Source organism: Rattus norvegicus, chromosome 6 (genome assembly GCF_036323735.1).
Source record: "Rattus norvegicus strain BN/NHsdMcwi chromosome 6, GRCr8, whole genome shotgun sequence".
Classification (NCBI taxonomy): Eukaryota; Metazoa; Chordata; class Mammalia; order Rodentia; family Muridae; genus Rattus; species Rattus norvegicus.
Genome location: NC_086024.1, coordinates 108,296,419 through 108,315,776, shown reverse-complemented (window position 1 = coordinate 108,315,776; position 19,358 = coordinate 108,296,419). Strand labels below are relative to the sequence as shown.

The 19,358-nt window shown below is 45.8% G+C and overlaps 1 protein-coding gene and 1 long non-coding RNA gene across 13 annotated transcripts in view; one reads left to right on the top strand and one right to left on the bottom strand.

Annotated features, from left to right (window-relative positions):
- The window catches only part of Rgs6 (regulator of G-protein signaling 6), a 651,590-nt gene that overhangs the window by 211,696 nt on the left and 420,536 nt on the right, over positions 1 to 19,358 (bottom strand). The gene's annotated exons all lie outside the window — the stretch shown is intronic.
- LOC134479450 (uncharacterized) lies at positions 3,388 to 4,257 on the top strand. Its single transcript, XR_010052746.1, has 2 exons — positions 3,388 to 3,587; positions 3,900 to 4,257. It is a non-coding gene; the product is annotated as an uncharacterized LOC134479450 (long non-coding RNA).

Below are 19,358 nucleotides of genomic sequence, written 5' to 3'. Positions count from 1 at the left end.
GTTTCACATTAGTCATCTCTCACAGGGACTTCAAAACGAATGTCTACTGGTGCCCTAGTCATGAAGAGGAATAAAGGTGCAGAAAGGGCACATATGCTTTACGGAGGGAAGGCACAAGTGAGTGACCACAGAGCCATCACATAATCTCCCATGGCAGCCATAACAGTGTCAAAGGCCTGGACCATAGCCAGTGTCCTATAAACTTCTTCACTCTTTCTCACAGTCCGGAAGTTCCTCCATTTTCTTGGCCCTCTATTTCAGGTCTGGCATGCATGAGAGATCTACTGCACAATAATCTTTAACAATCATGAGCAGTCTGTGAGCGCTCTGTGGCTTAAAATATATGCAAATGAGATGTCACTGTGGCGTAAAATCTTCCAAAGACACCCTTTCGCTTTACGTAAAATCTGCGTTTCTCACAGGGGCTTTCAATGTCCTACAGTGTTTGGCTCCTTGCCAGCTCCTTCCACTATGGTTGGCATCTGAGATATACCGAGCTCACTTTTGCTATTGGTCCCCCACCCCTTGTTCTCTCTCCTGGAGCGGGCTTCTTCCAGGCCTGGCATCCATGTCTCCTTTCTTCAACGGTCTCTACCTCAGAGGGCTATTACCTGACTGGCCACCCCAGCTGCCCTCAGTCACGTGGTCCCCCTCTTCGGTTTACCACCTTTATTGAATTTATCACCTGAGAGGCAGAAACCCGGTGTCACTTGTATCTGTCGTCAGGATAACATGGCCAGCTCTCAGGTTTGGATTTACCCCTTTGCTTTCTCTTATTCTAAGGCTCTTGCTTGATTTCCCAGTTTTTAGCTCACTCTCCTGCCTCACTGCTGCATCGACATACCACAGACATCCCCGTGTTAATAGAAACCAGTTACTTTCAGAAAATGTGTTGGTGGGGCCCATGTTTACATTTTCTGTCACTGAGGAAGCCTCTGCCTACGTAGAACTTTATGAGTCTAAGATCATCATCACCTCCCGTCCGAGTGAGACAATGCCCTTTCGTTGTAAGTCTGTGAACCCTGGGTTTGCATTTTCTGCTCAAAGAGGGATTTGTAAAATCAGAAAACCTAGGCTGAGTCTCACCTGTGATGCGACCCTGTCTAGCAGAGTGGCCTCAGGCAAGCGTCTCTGCCTTGGCATTTGTGAGAGAAATGGCAGCTATCCAGACCAGAACAAGCATGAAAGGTAGCTTCTTTAATCTTGGCCACTGAGAGAATAGTGACATGTTATTTGCTTTGATTTCATTATTTATGGCATTATTTCTCTTCTCACCCCATAGTCACTCCCATGAGGCCGAGGTCATCGTCTCTCTCTTCATTCCTGTGTGCCTAGTCCGGGAGGTAATGCCTGACATACAGCTGGCGCCCACTATGTTTGCTGAGTGAATACATTAGTAGACAACGTTTTTACGATTGTTCCATGATATAAAATCATGGTTGCCATTTCCCTGGTATACAGCGTGGTCCATGTGAGTGAGACTTGAATCCCAGACACAGAATCTTTGGACCATAACCTTGAGAGACCTGGTGCTAGTACACTCTATGATTTCATTCATGCTACCTCAGTTCTAAAGCAAGTCTTCATAGCTTCCTTTCTCCAATCTCTGCTGATTTGATAACCCACTCACCTACTACTGTTATGCTTCAACCTTGAGTTCCAAATTTATCCATTGCCTCTAGCCACACATGAAAGATAAGACCCATTACTTTTTGGAAGAAAAATCCAGGTAAATACCATTCATGTTTAGTGGGCTGGAGAGATGGAGCAGTGGGCAAAGTGCTTCCCGTGCAAGCATTCGGGCCTGAGATGGAGCCCACGGCACCCGTGTAGAAGCTGGATGTTCCAGCAGGCATTGACAGTCTCAGTGCTGGAGATAGTGGGTAGAAGCAGGCGGAGCTTGGGGACATGGTGGCCAACCAGTCTACACCAAACAGAGAGCTCAGGATTCAATGAGGAACCTTATCTCAACAAACAAGACAGGCTGGACAGGTGGTTCAATGGTTGAGAGCACTTCCTACGCTTGCAGAGGTTTGATTCCCAGCACAGTGGCTTACAACTATGTGTAACTCCAGTTTCAGGCGATCTAATACCCTCTTCTGGCCTCTGAAGGCATACAATATTTTACTGGCAACATGTATACAGAAAAAAACATCCATACACATAAAATCATATATAAAAAGCAGAGTTTGAGGAAGACATGTCAACGTTAATTCTAGTCTTCACTAATGCCCAAATGGTCAAGTGTAACACACATGTGTGCACACACATGTACACACATGTGTGTGCACACATATACATATACACACACACACATGTGCAGGTAAGCAAACATACATACCTCATATTCATGGGTGCACTTCCCCCTATACACACAAAACATATGGGGGTTGGGGATTTAGCTCGGTGGTAGAGCACTTGCCTAGCAAGCGCAAGGCCCTGGGTTCAGTCCCCAGCTCCGAAAAAAAGAAAAAAAAACATATACAAAAATCTTCAACATTTAGACTTGAGGGTGGGAGGCACAAGGTTGATTTCACACCCCTTCAAATAATGTAGAGCAAGGCTTAATTCTTCAGTTAATTTCATGGGCAGTGAATGTGGTATCCCCCTAGTGATAGTCTGAAACAATCATGCTTCCTTTCCCAGGATGGTCTCTTGCTCTGGACTCTGGTCTGACCAGAGACATCTAGCCAGGCACACATGCCTTGTGTCCCAGATGAATCCACTCTGACTCTTGTGGTCTGCTATTTCCTTCTCTCCTATACTCTGTATGTGATGAGAGACGTCACTGTTGACATCTTGGCTCCCCCCTTTCTCTTCACGTCACTCAGCAGCCCCTCTCTGTACTGCCCTTCCATCTCTACATCATCTTTTCTCATCGACAATGCTTGGTCCCATGCAGATCTGCTTCAAAGCCACCGCTCATTCATTCGTGTACAAGTAATGGCCTCCATCTCTCTCTGCCTTAGGCATAATTCCCCTGTTAGAGGCTGGCAGTGTATAAAATGTCAACCTGAGTGAACTCAATTCCATTTCCCAGAATTCCTTGCCATGTGTGTTTGTGGCGAGAGTGGGCCATGGGAGACTGTCATGGAGGAGATGTGAGGTGTGGAAGTGACATAGCAGATCCATATCCCATGGCTTATCTGCTGCTCACTAGTGCCAGACCAGACTTCTACTCCTTGTTCTTCCCCCACTCCTGGGGTTCTCCTCTAGCTTCTTCAGTGCCTAGGCCAGATGTACATTGAGTTCCCTTGGAAGGGTGGGGTACGAGGATGCTAACCAAGTTCCTATTGATCTAGGTTTCAGCATCTGTTTGAAGGTTCCAACCTACACCTGTCTCCCCATTTTGTATCTACTATGGACTAAGTGTCTGTGGCCCTTCAACATTCTTAGGTTGGAGCTCGGTACCCAATGCAACAGTTGCTGGAGACGGGGTCTTGAACAAAAAGTCATCATAGTGTATAACTGTGATGTCATAGGTGGGGCCCCAAAGCAAAAGCACTGGTGTCTATTTAAAAACAGGCAGTTGGCCGCTGAGGAGGAAGAACAACCCCTTGCCCTGCCTTGAGCCCTGCTGGACTCAGGTACTTCTCAGCTTCCTGAAATGGGAGAAAACACAATTCTCATCTTGAAACAATCCAATAAGTAGAATTTTGCTTTGACATCCGGAGCAAACTGCTCACCCCTGCCATCCCTGACTTCCTAAACAACAGGCTCTGGAGCTAAACACAAACCTAATAGCCCACAGAGGCAGCATGGAGGGGCCACAGTTGCACAGGCAAAATTCCTGTCACAATGGCCTAGGCAGACAGACCTGTCTTAAAATCCCCGAACGGCATTCAGATATTTGAGGTGCATGGTTTTTATGTTAAAGGCAGCACCTGCCAACTTTTTAGGGCAGCCCCATCCTCAGACCTACGTTCTGCATGGACTCAGCACAAGGAAGGAAAAGGCCTTAGCTGTCCTGTAAACTACATCAGACCTGCTTGGAAGAGCCTGGGGCTGGCGCTGCCGGGAAAGCTCCCTTGCTGTGACCTGGTGAGCCACCCAGAGAGTTGCCGCCCACTTCAGCATCTCCTGTTAACTGAACACCTCCAGGTTCCCAGGGCCACTGCAGGATCTTAGGTTTCAGCAGACAGCAAAACAGACCCTCTGCTTCCCTGCCTGTCCTGTCTGTACTTCACTAGAGCAGTGGCTCTCAACCTCCCTAATTCTGCAGTGCTTCAATACATTGAGGAGGCCCCTAATCATAAATTATTTTTTGTTGTTATTTCACAACTGTAATTTTGCTACTGTTGTGAACCATAATCTAAATATCTGTTATGTAAGATATCTGATGCACAATCCCCATGAAAGGGTCATTCGACCCCCAAACCACTATGCTAGAAGCCTATGGGCAAAACCCAGTAGAAACCAAATATTGAACTTTTATTCTAGGTAAGGATTTACTGATACTTTGATTTTTGTTCTTCTCCCAGTAGGACTTCTGAGATACCTTATTGGCTGAACTACCTCAGGTGTTTTTGAAAATCACCCTCACCCCAGAAGCAGTGTTTGCTCCATTGAGGAACAGAGGCCTTAGGAATCAAAGGTGGTTTCCGAGGACAATCAGTTGAGTAGCTACCGTGCTAGGGTCTAGAAGTTCCACACCATGCTAGCACTCCGTGTAGTACCTCCCAGGCTAATATCGAGTGTCTGCTGACCTGGGCTTCCATCCGGAGGTGGTGGGGAAAACTCACTTCTGTGTTCACTGGTACCAGAATTAGGTTTCTCTGTAGCTGTAACACTGAAGCCCGTGTCACCTTGCTGGCTGCGCCGAAGCCAGGATCACACGCCTTGACACGCAGGCTCTTCAACCTTCAGATAACCAGGTACATAGACTAGTTCTCACTTGCTGCCAACCTGGGAATATGCTCTGCTTTTAAAGGGCTATTTGATTAGCCCAGACCCAGCCAAACAACATTCCTGGCAGGAAATCTATGTCATGTAACATACCTAATCACAGAAGCAAAGTTAATTACACTGGTGAAACCAGAAATCATGCAGAGCATGAGTGTCCTTGGAGACCCCACCCCAGAACCCCTGAAAACTCCAAGTTAATTGATTTCACTTAGAGGGGTAGCTTTTCTTTTCTTTTTCTACCTTCTTTTTGGGCAAACGTATTCACATTCTCACTTACTGCTAGACCACAGAGTAATGCTAAATGTTTTTATTCTTTAAATTTTCAATTGCTGTGTCATTTAGTTTCAAGCTTTATGATGTTTCCCTTAAAAGGATTTCCAAGAAATAAATAAATAAATAAATAAATAAATAAATAAATAAAACCCCAGAACATTAAAATTGCAAGCTTATCTTCCAAAGATAACCATCATACAGGACAAGTGCATATTTTTGTTAGTTATAATGTGCAAATACATTCCATGGTTGATGAAGTGGGTTGCTGGAGTTGATAGTGTCCTGTGGCATTTGTTGGAGCCAGGGGGGTGGAACTTTCCTCTCATGGATTAGGATAAGTTTTCTGTAAGTTGGCCAACCTGTAAGGAGGCTAATCCCAAGGAAGAAAGCAGGGCGAGCTGCCTCCGTGAGCTTCTCACTGCTGCCTGAACACATGATCGTGACCTTAGTGACTGAAAGCAGAACTATTTACTGTTTTGCCAGAGCCGAGAAGTCTGGAGTGGCGGCAGAAGCTGGGTCCTCTCATGTTCCTAGGAGAGACTCGATGGCTTTGCTTTTGTAGCTCCAGGCTGCATGTAATCGTTAGCTTCTAGGCCTTACCTTATTCCGACCACATCGTCGGCCATACCACTCCTCCTCTGGATCATAGTTCCATCTTTCCACTGCTTATGGGGGACTCTGGGTCAATTCATAGCTCAGGATAGCATGCCATCTCTCTTAATTCACAAAGTAACTTAAGCTCTAGACACTGGGATGGTCATGGTCATTGTTGGGGGCATTATGCCAGCTATTGCATAAGCCTTGGGAGGTCTGAAGGAAATAACGTGTTTTTCATCACTCTGTGGCCTGTGAGTTCACTCTCAGAGGAATGAGAGGACAGGAAGGTTGCCCTAGGAGATAGCTCTTCCTTGCTCGCCAAGGGCAGATGTTAGACTTTCTCCTAATGCGCTGTCCTCTGTTGCATTACATAGAGAAAACAAAAGAACTATAGAGCCATATCTAAGGGATGACACAAGAAGAACGGAATCTTTGCTCTGATCTCCAGGGATGATCTAGGCAAAGCCAATAGCATAGCCTTTACTAGCAGCTATTAGCACTGTGCTGTGGTAGCAAGCCCGGCGGTTGAGTGCATTTCTGAGTCATTCTAGGCGGTAGAGAGGGGAACGGCTGTCCTCTTGTAGCTGACACAGGTCTGTGTGCCTTTGCTTCAACTTCTATGAGTGTATGGCAGGGCCAAGGACATCCTTCTACACATGCCTTCAATGACAGCCTTTGAAAATCAAGCCAACCTTGTGCAGCTGCCATAAATGGTTTAAGATCAGCTCGTAGGCACTCAAAGCTGTGACATTTCCTAGAAGTCCTGTAGGCCCACTCTTGGTGACAAAGGTTACCTTGAGAGATTACATGAAAGGCATTAGAAGCCAGTGCATGAAACTAACGCTTTCTTAAGGCAGGAGTAATTGTTGGCTGCTGGTGCCCATATTTCCCTCATCTTTTATTACTTTCTGTCTTAATAGGGCCTTTGCACTATTCCACAGCACACGAATGCGGGCAGTGCAGTGGCTCTCATTTCCTGTGTATACACACCACTTGCTAGCCCCGCTGTCTACACTCACGCTGGGTTAGCTGTTGACCCAATTTAATGCCTGGCTGGAAATTTTCCTCTCTGTTGTGATTAAAGGGGAAGGGAGAAGGAAGAGAGAGGGGTGATCCAGTGACATGTATATTATAATTCTTTGATGAAAGGAAGAAAGGCAGTAGCAGTGGAGGCTGTTTAATAATCCATAGACTTAGGATTTCACTGTAGGCTTGAGCCTCTGACCCACAACGTAGCAGCTGTAGTTGTTGGAAGCCTGGAAGACTCATGCTCAATTATATGTGACCTCATATATCTCTTGAGTCAATTTTTCTTAAAGCTATATTTTATCTCCTGAACCACAATTAAATATCATATTCAACTAAATACCCCGGTATCATTCTTTTGGAGCACTTACCAATTTAGTGGATGAGAGGCAGGCAGACTAAGGGAGATAACATGTTTGCCAGCACTGCGGAAGGCTAGGTGGGCTGGACCCAGGACTGAGCTAAAGGAGAAAGGATGCAGACAGAATTGTGTTTATATAACATGCTGCACATCATTCCAGCACTTGGATGCAAGATACAACAGTAGTACATGTTCATAGGGCAGCCTCTCTGGTGTTCAGTTCATTTCCTGTAGGTTGTAACTGCAAGAGGCATTAGGAATGGCTTGTCTACTACTGTCATTTTATGCCCAGAGCTATTCAATAATAGCCCATCCATTCTGCAGTTTCTTCACAGATAGGGGAATGAAAGTCAGTGTATCTAGGACACCAGGCAAGTGGTCCTTTCGCATGGTGCACTGTTCTGCTGGGCCAAATTATGACAGCTGCACATGGAATTAAGATCTCGGGTCATTCTTGTCTGAAGCCAGGTAACCTTGGGCTCCTCTGAGCCTCTAGGTGCTTCTCTCCAGCGCTGATCAGACGTATTACTATAGGTGGTTTGAGCAACTGTGTGTGGGAATATATGGTAGGGAGAATGATGTCTTTCTGTTCTGACCGCTGAGCCAGCGAGCCTGACACAGGAGTTTACTCGGAAAGGTCACATGGCAAGAGGAAATTAGGGTGGCCAATGGCTTATAAGATGGAGACAATTCCGGAAAATACCCGATTTAACCCAATGAAAATGGGGAGGAAGAGACAAAGGCCATTGTAATACCATGTAAGAAGGACTCCACCTCCTGGGGTTGACTTTGAAGAGGGAAGGGACAAAGAGCCAATGTAAAGTGCTAACTTCAAGACACTTGAAGAAGCAGGAAACAGATTCTCCCCGGAGCCTTCAGAAGAAAGCACAGCCTATGGCATCTTGACTTTGGCCATGAGGACACCTGTGATAGATTTTTCTAACCTCTAGAACATAAAAGAGAACAGAGTTGTATTGTTATAAACGAGGTCTCTTGGTTTGAAGGATGGAACCCTCATGTCAAGCCTCTGCTCTGTCTCTGAGCTCTAGCTCCAGCCCAGTAGGCCACAGAGTGTAGCCATTTGCCACAGAAACCAGAGAAGACTGGTGTGGTCTGATGACCATATCAGGTCAACTGCTGCGGTTGAAAACTCTCTTATCTACAGGCGTGGCCTCATTCTTTCATTGGGTCATGGTCCTATTGACTACGTTTGAACTTGGCCATATCTAGAGTCTGTGGGGTATTGGGAGAGCAATGGATCACTGTCTCCTACTTCCCCGTTTCAACATACTATCATACCACTGTTGATGTGCCCCTAGCACCCCAAAATCTAGATGGAAAACATGTGCTTTTCAACCTCAAGCCACCAACCAGCACAGTACCTACTGTTCAGCAGGAGACATAGATCTTCAGAGACCCGAAATGCATGGCTGAAGGAAACACCACAGAAATGTGTGTACAGAACACATGCAAAAAAAGAAAGCAATTCTGCCAGGCTTGGTGGGGAAAACCTTTAACCCCAGGATTAGAGAGGAAGAGGCACTGGATCTCTGTAGGTTCGAGGCCAACCTGGTCCACACGGTAAGTTCCAGATCAGCCAAGGCTACATTGTGAGACCCTCTCTGGAAGGAAGGGAGGAAGGGAGGAAGGGAGAAAGGAAGGAAGGAAAGAAGGAGACAAGGAAAGAAAGGAGGAAGGGGAAAGAAAAAGAAATCAATTCTTTTTATTCAGTTAATTAGTGTGTGTGTGTGTGTGTGCGTGCGCGTGCGCCCGCATGCGCACACATACATTAGTGCGAAGTAAGGTGGTACCTGCCTGCAATCTTGGCACTTAGGTATATAGCGTAATGAAAAAGCACTTGCTGGTAGGTAAGGCTCCAGTCCTGACCCTTAACTACTCACCAAATAAACAAATGGATGAACAACCAATACGGGGTTTTGCTTGTTTGTATTATAGCAGGGTGACTTGGGGTTAGGGTTACCTGCGTGGAAGGCAGAGAATCGAACTTTGATGATGTACCCTAACATCTCTATTGACTTTTTCCCAGCTTCCCAACAACAAATGAAGATGTATTTTAAGGCCTGTTTGACAGACAGGGTTGGAAATGCTGCCACTCCATTGTTGCTATAGTTGTCACGGCACATAATTTCCTCTTCTCTGAAAGCCTGGACCAAGATCTGCCCTCCCAATTGCTTTTGTTTAATACTCAACCACAGCCACCAAGCAAGCCAAAATGTATAGTCACCGTGAGTGTCTGCCTGCATGTTAATTGTCACAGTGTCCTCAGGTGACATCTGAAGTGCTGGACAGTTGACAATAGACAGTGCAGTCGAGTCTCTGCCAGTTGTCCCGTCTCCCAGACTCTCACGTCGCTTCCTGGGACAATGCCATCTCTTTCCTCTCTTTCTGCCCCGGAGGACTCCATTTGTCCTGGCTGTCACCCAGTTTCACTCCTTTCTGTGGACCAACACCATGTGCAGACGCCTCGTTTTAGGTGATGGCTGAATACCAGAAATTTTGCACACATGCTGAAACTTAGTGGACAGGAGCATTTGGAATGCAAGGATGAGCTACTGGCAGGAGACAGACTCTGATCTAAGCTGTCCCCATCTGTCAAGGTCTCCTCTCTGAGTCCCTCTCTGAGGAACCGCCTCTGGGTTTCTGCCAATAACCTTGCAGAGTACCTAACTTGAAGCTTGCATGGAATATGTCACATGCTTTGCGCAATTGCTATGCACTATGTGCTATGCGCTGTGTGCTGTGTGCTGTGTGCTGTGTGCTGTGTGCTGTGTGCTATGTGCTATGTGCTATGTGCTATGTGGAGTTCAAGCTTTTTGTTTTCTACAATCTTTTAAGCTTTCAGAGGTCCAGGGACACACACTCTTTTACGTCCTTTCACCCTCCAACATCCTACAGAATGATTTATGGAGCAGGGCCTGTATTTGAGATATTAAATTAAAGCTATATTGTACTTTACCAAGATGATGTATGTGTGTATGCATGCATGTTTGTGTGTGTGCCTCTGTGTGTTTGTATATATGTATGTCTTTCTCTGTGTATGTATCTATATGTGTGTCTGTGTCTCCCCTGCCATCTCTGTGTGTGTGCATGTGTGCTTGTTTAGATGTGTCTGTATGCATGTTTGTCTTTCTATGTGTCTGTATCTGTCTCCCCCATCTGTGAATGCATGCATGCATATGTGTATATGTTTGTCTTTTTCTCTGTGTATATACATTTGTGTGTACGCATGTGTGTATGTGACTGTATGTATGTCTATATATCTGGGTCTCCCCTGACCCTTTTTATGTATGTATGTATGTATGTATGTATGTATGTATGTGTGTGTGTGTGTATGTATGTATGTATGTATGTATGTATGTATGTATGTATATGTTTGTCTATGTATTTTAGTGTATGTATCTCCCTCCACTTTTGTGTGTGCATGTGTGTATATGTATGAATGTGTATCTATGTATATACATTCTCTGTACCCTCTTACTCTGTATATGAATATAGGAAGAGAAAGACAGATAAGGAAAATACTAGTTCTTATTTTTCTCTATCAAATTAAGAATGTGCTCTAGGAAGAATATATTCTATCCTGTTGACTATAAAACCACACTAAAATAATGAACGTTTTTCAAAGCTCTCATCTAAAGGTAAATCAACCAACTATTACTAAAATGTCTACATTTTGACACAGCGTCCCCTGTAGACTAAACTAACCTGAAGGCCTTTATATGACTGGGGTTGACCTTGAACATCTGATTTTTCTCAGTGCTGGTATTGCACATTCCAAACTACACCTGGTTTCTACAGACTTTGGGCAGAGGACTGAACTCAGGGTTTCTCAAATGCTAGGCAAGGGCTCTACCCACTGAGCTACATTCCCAGCCCCTCTCTGTATGATTAGAGCGTTAAACCAGGTTGGATCTAAGTTTCCTTCCATTGAAAATGGTAAGGAGCAAGAAGAACGCTGTTGTTAAGGGTCCCTCAGGATAAGAAGTATTTTAACGACAAAGTAATTAAACACTGTTCCACTTTTCTAATGCCTTACCCTCTAGGAGGCTGTGGTTTTAGGACACGGAATGACATTTCCTTTTCCAGTGTCTTTCATTTTGTGTATTTAACAATAGTTCTCCTGGCATTAATTAATTAAGCCAAGTTGGTCTAGCCTTAGGCATAAATCTTAATGCTGATCCCTTCACTTAGGATGCCCTTTGAACTTGGAACCTCACACCAGCCCACAGCATGCTAAGACTTCCCCCCCCACTCCATTATCTCTTGGTAGCCTGTAACACTGGCCTCTGTGCTTTAAACGTAGACAGTGGAAATATCTATTGATCTGAGTGGCAACAATTAAAGCCAGCACAGGCAGGAGAGTAGTGGCCTCTGACGTAGGCAATGCCAGTATTCTCCTGCAACTACCAACAAGAGATTTCCAACTAAGGGAAAACTCTAACTTCAGTGCAATTTATCTTTAGTTGGGCTGGCAAAGCATATTAGCAACGAGCTGAGTTCAGCACGCTGCACCCAGGACAGTGGGGGAAGAAATCAAGGGACTGGAAACTTCGTTCTCGTCTGCAGAGAGCTTAAGCCCTTGATGCACATTCAGGAGGAGGCAACACAAGCTAAACAGCAGGGCGTTTTATTTAACTCAATGGACCAAATGATAGGATTCCTCTCATGTGGAGAGAGAGCAATATTGTCCTCCAGCATCCATATTTCAGAGTAGAAAAACTAAGGTTCCGAGGGATGGCATCAACAGCCCAGGGGTGCAGACTTGGGAAACACACCCTCTAGGTTTTGTATCACGAAATCAATCTTGGTCCAGCCCTAAGATTGACTTCATACACTCACCCATTAAAGTTTCCTGGGCATTTACTATGTGCTGGGCCTTGTAAGAGATGCTAGGACACCTGATGACACAGATGGCAGTCACACCCTCAGGGAGCTGACATTCTAGGAGAGGAAGCAGATAATAACTAACTGAGTAAGATAATGAGGAGAAAGAGAGAGCAGGGACAGAGTAAGGAATATTAGGTGGCCAGCACACCGGAAGCAAAGTAGACTAGTAAGGTCAGTTTCACTGGGAAGACGTGAGTGGGGTGAGAGGGCCAACCATGCAGTTTCCTGGGACAAGCATGTTCTAGTGGAGAGAGGACCTAGCAAGTGCAAGGGCCCTGGCTCTAAAGAGGCATCAATGAAGCAGACAAGTCTAAGGCAGAACTAGTGGATGGTAGGATAAGGCTAGAGGGGTGCTGCATGTTAGATGCCAGACTGAAGCCCCTTGAGAACTCCCACTAGTATCTGGAATGAAGTGAGATTGCCCAGTGAACAGGAAGCTGGTCACGGCTATAATCTGGCCTATCTTCTGGACCAGGATTCAATGTTTGGAATGAAAAGGTGCAAGAGGAAGAATTGGGTGTAAAGATGCCATCAACAATCCGGGAGAGTGGTGACGGTGACTTGGGACAGGGTGGGAATGGTAGAGGTGATAAATTCAGAGCATAGAAGAAGCCGACAGGTTACTGATAGTGGGATTAAAAGCAGGACTCAAGGGAAATCTAAGTGGAACAGAGTCGTACCAACATGGGAGTCGTGAGCGTGAGGGAAATGGTATATTGGCTAAAACAGAGAGGGATGATGTAGAGGATGGGATCAGGTCTACGGACCAGCTATGGGTCCACTGGCCTCTCTGCTCAGTAATGTCGCCTGGCTCTGTAGGACTGTGGGATTCTTGTTAGACAAGCCCTACGGGTGAATCAAGGTGCTGGCATCTGATGATAGTCTAAGTGTGATGTCCCATGGCAGAAGACAAGAGTGTCTGTACTAGAGGGAGTCCTTGAAGTAACTCATTCTTGCAAGTCCAGCATTAACCTGCTCACCCCGCCTGCAGCCTTGACCCTTCTCACTCAGCCCTGCTGTCCAGTACTGTTGCACTGGTGCTTATGCTCTTAACGCGAACACTGGGTGGGGGACACATTCAAACGACAGCAGCTGTTGAAAGTCTCCCAGAGCAGCATTCTAACCTGGCTCTCCCGCCTGTCTGCCCTCTTCTCCTCACCACAGAGTGTGTCTCAGGTAGGCTGATGAACTGCAAAGCTTGTTACCAGTGACTGGTGAATGAGATCCTATTTCAGGGGACAGTGACTGAGCAGCCCCCTGGCAGACAGTGCATCCTGCGCTTCCTTCTGGTGCTTTGTAATGGAGAGTAGGCAGAAGTAGAACTGTGTGGATATAGTGTGTGTTTTGTTCCCCTCAGGTGGAGATACCAAGCAGGGGAGAAAGCTTATTGCTTATCTGACTGAGTAATGAAGTTTTAAAAGAAAATCGTTTTGGAATTTAAAAGAAAAAATGAAGAACAATATAGAAAAAAAAACTCCAGGAAAACAGACACTGCTATATGCTATATTCCACATCTTGGGGGAAAAGCTTACATCTAGGGACCGGATTACCAGATTTAAGACAAGAGAGTATCTCCTGGGTTGGAAAAGTGTCTTGGTGAGTAAGGCTATCTGCCACAAGCCTGGTTACCTGAGTTTGACCACCAGGTGGAAGGAGATAACTGACTTCTAAAGTTGTCCTCGAGTAAGCCATGAAACAACCCCACGCCCATCCCCAAATGGGATTACATCAATTCCTGAGGGCTACAAGGATGCTCCAGAAAGAGGAACTTGCCTAGGACCAGAACTGGATCTTGGGTGGAAACTAGAGCTGGTGACAGAATGGGCTGTAAGACAAACCTGCCAATAAGCAGAAAACTTTGAAGCCATATGTAGGATGAGTGGAGGTGTGCAGGAGGGAGGGAGATGGAAAGGTAAATCTGCTCCTTCCCATGTGATTTCTAAGGAGGTGCATGTGTCTGCATGGGACTGTGGGGACGAGTGATGCTGTGTTGTATTTCTGGAAATACAATGACAGCAATGTTCATGCTCTATGTTTTGGGGGAGAAATTACTTGAGTATTGAGGTACAAATAGTTCTTATTCTGATATTAAAGTCATTAAGGTAGAGTGAGCTGAAGGGAGGGGATCAACTTTGGGAATACTCTAATGACTGAAATCTTTCATTCTTCTCCTGGTTCACATAATTAGTTTCTTCTCTGATGTTTCGTAAGCCACAGTCTCCATAAAGTTGGATTGATGACATAGTTACTGTAATGTTCTCCCCACCCCCAGTTACATTAACATCTGTTACTTATATTTCTGTTACTATAACAAATGCTTGAGATGATTAAGTTATAAGAGAAAAAGTTTATAGACACTTAGGGTTTTAGATGCCTGTGATCAGGCCCATCCCCTGCTTTTAGGCATCTGGTAGGTGTGCTAGAAGGAATGAGCAGGGAGTATGAGACACACCCAAACTGCTGATCCTGTAGCTGAGAAGCTAAGAGTGAAAAGGGACAGCATAACATCCCGTAATTCCTTTCGAGAGCACACACCCAATGACCTAAAGTCCTCCCACCAGAGTTCCCTTCTAAATGTTTCCACTACCTCCAAAGAGTGCTAGTCTGGGATTAAGCTGGGCATAATAGACCCAAGCTATAGCAGCCTCCAACCATGGACAGTCTACACTCTAGCTATAGTATCCTCCAACCAGAAGTTCTGCCTTCTGTTTTCCTCCCTAGAAACTCAAATCTAGCTTTGAAAAAAATGCAACTGACCTTAGAGAGGCCCTGTTAAAATTAATGTTACTGTTGTGTCAAGAGTGAGACAGCGAATATTTTCAGTTTTGCAGGCCAGATAGTCTCTGTCACAGCCTCTTACCCCTGCCTTTGTAGTGTGAAATGGCTACAATACCATGTAAGTAAATGAACAAGGCTGTGTTCTGATCAGACTTCATTTGCAGGCAAGGAAATTTGAATTTCATATTTTTTTTGTACTTTAGGAGGCACTCTTTTTTTTATAGTCCCTCACTTATTTTAAAATGTAGAAATCACACTCAGCTCAGGGCATAAACATGGGAGGTACTAAAATATTCAGGTTGAGGTGTGCCGGCCCTGAGGTAAATGAGCTTGCTTCTGCTTGAGGAGACCTGCCCCTGTCATTGCCTGGGATCAGTTGATCTCTAAGCAAAAACAGTAGCAGTGTATGCTCCCTAACCTGCCCTGCCTTGGAAGGAACCCACATGTGGTTATCAGCTTAGTTCTGAGTCCTAGGCTGTGAGCATTAAGGCCTCCTTAAATTGTTCTCTAAAGCCTCTCCAGGAAAGTGAGCACAAAGTGAAACTTCATCCTCTAGCTATTTCCATCTTGATTTATGTCTCTTCATACCTTCTCCAAAGACCAAAAATACTTGAGGCGTTTGAGCTTTGGAGAATTGGAACAGGAACTACGAGGATTACATCATGTTTCCTGATGCTACGACAGAGCGTTTGAGACAGGGAAACATAAAAGAACAGAAAGCGATTCTTCATAGTTCTGGAGGCTGACACCTCTTTCTTGTTACATCATTACATGGTAGGAAGCATCAGGTGGAAAGGAAATGTCTACCCAAGGTCACTCCCACGACACAACCTCTTCCAATAATGGCACTTGTCAACTCACAAGGGCAGAGTCCTCAGGGCTCAATCCATTCTTAAAGGTTGCCCTTCTTAATGCTGTCACATGACAACCAAGTTTCAGTCAGAGACACTCAAACCCTAGCAGGGCACATGTGAGACAAGTGCTGGACCCACCATGGCAGTGCAACCCATTGTGTTACCCCGAGGAATAAAGTCATGGCTCTCTTCTCTTAAAACTGGACTTTGTGGCAGAAGTGACAGTGGGCCCATGTCTTTGAAACCACCACCTTCTGCTTCCCTTTTCTTGAATGCTCAGTCTAAGGGAAGCCGGTGGCATAAAGAAGTCTGACTGTTCTGAACCACCAGGTGTGGGTGCTTTAGTGGATATCCCCAACTGAGTATGCCTTCCAACCTCCCCACCAAAGTGCCAGGCACATAATCCAGGCCATCCTTAAGTCTCCAGCACACCTGGTTGCCAACTGAAACCACAGACTTGTCTCAACCGATGCCACAAGAAGAAAAGAACGGCCCAGGCGAATCTCACAGGATTTCCCAGTCACAGAGCTGTAAGATATGATAAACTAAAGCATTTATTTTTAAGTTACTAAGTTTTGGAAGGGGGTTGTATATGCCATGTATATAGCACAGATAAATAGAACAGGAACTAGAAAAGAGAGAAGTTCATCTCGACCCCAGATGGTACGACTAAAATCCAGAGAGGCGTGAAAAGGGTCAGTCAGCTAAAGAAGGAAAGTCTGAGGCTGGATAGAACCAAGAACCTGAGGATGGGTGGAACTGCAAAGGCAGACCTTATCTAGGCCAGCTAGAAGGACGTGAAGGCAGCTAGGGACGGAGCAGGTTAGTAAGGTGCAAGTGTACAAGAGAGGTGAGCGTGCGCAAGGAGAAGGAGGGAAATGACTCCCAACGAGGAGAGCTACCGGAATGAGGCAGTACAGACCAGTGTGGTTCTTGGTGAAGGACGGGGTGACTTCCTGTGGCGACAGCAGGCTGCGGTGGGAATGTGAGGGAAGTAGGTGATCATATACCCTACCCTGGCAACTTCTAGTGGGCTGAGATCAAATGGCCTTGTGTGACAACATGTACAAAGAGTCCCCAAACCTGGCTACTGTCCCAATAGATGCTGCCCTGGAGCCCACTGAGCATCATCTGACTCAAGAGTTCCCAGGCTGGAGGCTGATCCAGTTGGCAGGACTCTCCGTAGAGTGGAAAGAGAGACAGACTGGTCAACAGGCTTAGATAGGAAATGCTGCTTTGCTGACGGTGTCTGGTGGCAGATTTCCACACCTTGTTCAGGAAAGAACAGAAAGTTCCACACCTTTATCTCTAACTAACCGTGTGCACTAAACGTCACTGATTCAATCCTTGGTGTTTACCAATGAGGACTCTCCCTATGTACTCAGCTGACCTAAAGTCTTCACATGGAGCATCTACAAAGTAAATTTCCACAACGAATAACACAGTTCCCTTCTCCCATACCCATAGAAGCTTACACGTGATCTTCTGGATAAATCAGATGATCTTTTAAGCCCCTCCTCCAACACCTCTGGCAGGCAGCAGACAGACGTGCCTGCCATTCATCCAGGACAGTAGCATTATGAAATTACCGAAAGCCGGCTTTGTTGGAATACATCAAAGACTCTGAAGCTAGCACGTGGGATGAATGACATGGTCGTCATGGCAAATGGTTGACACAGGCTGGTAGGGACATTAGCAAAACAGGAATCAATTCTGCCCTTTGGCTCTCCCTGGGAGACACCAAGCATGATAAACTTGAAACAAACCTTCAACTTGAGGTTTCCAAGTAGGAGACTAAGTCGCTTTCAGGTGTTAAAGCCGTTTTCATGTCTGCAAGTGTATCCTCATTTTTGTGTAGAGAGACTGTAGAGTCCTTTTGTGGAAACCCCAGGAGAATTGTAGAGACAGAGAGATTCAGGCATGAGTGACAGACTGAGCCAATTTTAATAAATGCTTTCTCTCCCTGTGTGACTACAGTATATGTATATGTGTGTGTTATATGTATGCAGTATATATGTAGAGTATGTGCAATGTCAGCTTTTCATAGGTATCTATACTTACAGTGGACAGTGAGTTCAAATGTTTCTGGGTTTTACATTTTGTGGCGAGCTGTCAGAGGCACTGAGAGTCCAACAGACATATTCCTGAGCACAAGCAAGTGCACATGCAGTCCCCTTTACCACTGTGAACTGCAGAGTCCTGAAGAGAGCCTTTCTCACAACTCATTTGGTGGAAAACAAGAGCCGAGGGGATGTACGGCTACCATGGCTGCTCTTTATCTCACACAGTGTTAGCTTAGCACTCATGCTTTCCTCTGGGCTGTTAATGAGGCAGAGTCCAGGCTGTCACCTCAGACTCCTCAGGGAAGTCACTATAAAACACATGCTCAGTCCACTACGTTTCTCCACGATGGAAACTGAGTTCTAGGACACACTTGACCGGGACTTTGAGACGGAGGATCAGTTGCTCTGGCCAACGTGAGAGAGCTGTAACTGGTGCTCTGCTCCACTTGGGTCTGCTATGACCAAATGCAGGCGACTGGGCAGCTGACAAACAATAGATGGTACTTTTTACAGTTCTGGTCAAGCTCAAGTGTAAGGTTAAGGTGGCCACAGACTGGAATCTGGCCTACTCTATTCTGCAGAGGGTCATTGTCTCTGTGTCCTCTCATGGTGGAAGGGCCTTGAAGGTCTGTCTAACCTCCTGGCCCATTCTGCTAGCCAACCTCGACGACCCAGCCATCTCCCTAAATAGCATTATCTTGGAAGTCAGGATTTTGAGAGAAATGGTTTCTCAGATCCCAGCAGAAGATGCAAAGCTCCCAGATTAGGGGAGGAGGCTGAAGCCTCGGGTGTTAACCTCCTGCAGGTCATTGGACTGCCTATCTGAAGAGTCCACAGCACAACCCTTACAGAGGTCAAGGTGACACTATTTGATTTTCACACGTTCTAGTGACATTAACTAGAACATCCTGGCCTATGACAAAATGAATAAACCTAAAAGTCTTCTGTGCAATTAAATAGCTAAGAACCAAACAAAGAAGAAGAGATTACAGACAGGCCACATCGTTGGCTCTGCTGGGAAATCTGATCTCCCAGGGGCTGGGGTTGCAAGTTGTAGACCTTAGGGTCGGACCTGGGTTCAGGTGGCCATTTATCCCTCATGCCATTCAGGACGGTCAGAGCTGCCTCAGGAGACTCTGTTAAAGCTATACACGCTGGAACCACGCCGATTGGAGCTGCTCCAGACCAACACCACTGGGAGGGCTTATGGGTGACAGAGACCCTTGTACTCTGCTTTGGCCAGTGTAGCTGACCCTTAGCCATCCACCAGCCCACTCAAAGTTTCTGCCCTTGTCTGCTCTTGCATGACCTCTAGTGGGAGTGGATGCCCAGCCTTTGCTTTACATCTCACTTCTTCTGTTCTTTCTCTCCATCTCCCGGTGCCTTGACTCTTCCAAAGGTCAATGGAAGAAATGCTATCATGGATTAGTGGTTGAATATCTTTTTATATCATCTTGCAATTCCCCCTCACTTGGATACCAAGGTTGTCTGTGCCAGGGAATTAGGTCCATGTTTCAACCTTCGCTGGATACATTTCTCTCTCTCTCTCTCTCTCTCTCTCTCTCTCTCTCTCTCTCTCTCCCTCCCTCCCTC